General features: G+C 30.3%; 1 long non-coding RNA gene across 1 annotated transcript; it reads right to left on the minus strand.

Annotated features, from left to right (window-relative positions):
- Positions 1–481: 481 nt before the first annotated feature.
- On the minus strand, positions 482–1,477 carry LOC124895457. Its single transcript, XR_007051726.1, has 2 exons — positions 594–1,477; positions 482–517 (listed from the first exon to the last, which is right to left on the minus strand). It is a non-coding gene; the product is annotated as an uncharacterized LOC124895457 (long non-coding RNA).
- Between the last annotated feature and the right edge of the window lie 163 nt (positions 1,478–1,640).

Consider the following 1,640-nt stretch of genomic DNA (forward strand, 5'->3'; position numbering starts at 1 on the left):
TTCATGTTAGTCCTTCTTATGATGTATAAAACTGTTATTGGTCTTCTGTAGCATTCCTACAACATTACTTCTGTAGCATTTGGAACGATTGATTTTTATTGATTGTAGACTGAGTATATATAAATACAATACAACAAAGAGATAAACTAAGAAAAAGGATAATACTTATCTATATGCAATAGAGTCCTAAAGAGAAGGAACTACTAAATTTGAAATTTTAAAAATAGGAGATGATTTTATCCTTTATTACTTCTCGCCAGAGATTCAACACAACAATCTAATGCCACAACATCTAACTCCTTTTGTATGTGATTACCAGTTGATGTTAACAAGTTGGCATCTACAACGTCCATTACTGTCGCTGGAAGTGAATAACTCACCCTTGGCTTCAAGCTAAGATCTCTCTCAAACTCATTAGGCTTTTTCCTAGAAGACGTTTCCAATAACATGATCCCGTAACTATAGACATCATATTTTGTTGACACTAATCCATCCAGTCCATACTCTACTGTCAAACCTTCAATGTAAAGATGTAATATACTTTCTAGGTGGGAAAAAAAGAAAGGAATAATCAGACAAACCAAGAGACGTACCTGACGGAATATAACCCAATGTTGGTAAGGTTGTTATGTATAGATCATCCTCATCTTCACCGATCAGTTTAGAAATGCCAAAGTCTCTTAGGTGCGCAGCCAAGTCTCTTGCTTCTACAATTGTGTGGGGAAAGTAGTGCTACATTTATTAATTTACTCCAAGTTGTTCAAGAATAGTGGCATTGAGAGGTTTCTAGAATGCATGTGTCCCACGTAAATTTTTATATATTCATTAAAATGATTAAATTTCTATTAAAATAGATCTGTAATGAGTAATAAAATGCAACAATTACAAATAAATCTTTATCAGTATGACAAGAAGAAAATATTCAGGGTCTAATTTAATGTTTAAAATTAATTACTAATTTTAAGCAATGAACTGTAAATTGTGAACTTTGATTAGTAGTTAGCAAATTTTCAATAAAGATACAAATAACAAATTTGAGCCCGAATAAAAATACGACTTTCTTCTGAAATTCAAAGAAAATTAAATTAAAGAAGTCTAATAGATAGAAACACAAAAAAATAAACAAAGAAGGAAAAATACAATATACAAATCCTTCTTAAAACTTTATTCATAACAATAAAGATGGAAAATGAAATACAAAGTCCGTACATGGCTGTTTAGGCTCTTGTCGGCACCATCTCACATAATCAATAAAAATTCAAGAGTCTTCTTCGTTGAGTGAAACTAAAGCATAAATCAAATAGTACAATAAAAAAAATAAGTGTTTCGCAACTTTAAATATTGAATGAAAAAGATTAGTTTGTGGGGAAGCAGTCTAATGAAATAAAAAAGATGAATTTATATAGATAAAATTTTATATTAAATATTTATATCAATACTAATACCACCGAATCAACCAAGTCTTTCACATGCCAATCAGAATTGTAAATATGGTGACAAAGATTCCTCTAATCAGCCAAAGACTTGGCAAGTCAACCAAGTCTTGCTTTATTTTTTGTGTGCTTAATTCTTTGTAAATAGTCTTGCTTTCACACTTACTAACTTAATACTACAGTGTCTTCTTAATATTAATCAAGTTT

Source organism: Capsicum annuum, unplaced genomic scaffold (assembly GCF_002878395.1).
Source record: "Capsicum annuum cultivar UCD-10X-F1 unplaced genomic scaffold, UCD10Xv1.1 ctg82333, whole genome shotgun sequence".
NCBI lineage: Eukaryota > Viridiplantae > Streptophyta > Magnoliopsida > Solanales > Solanaceae > Capsicum > Capsicum annuum.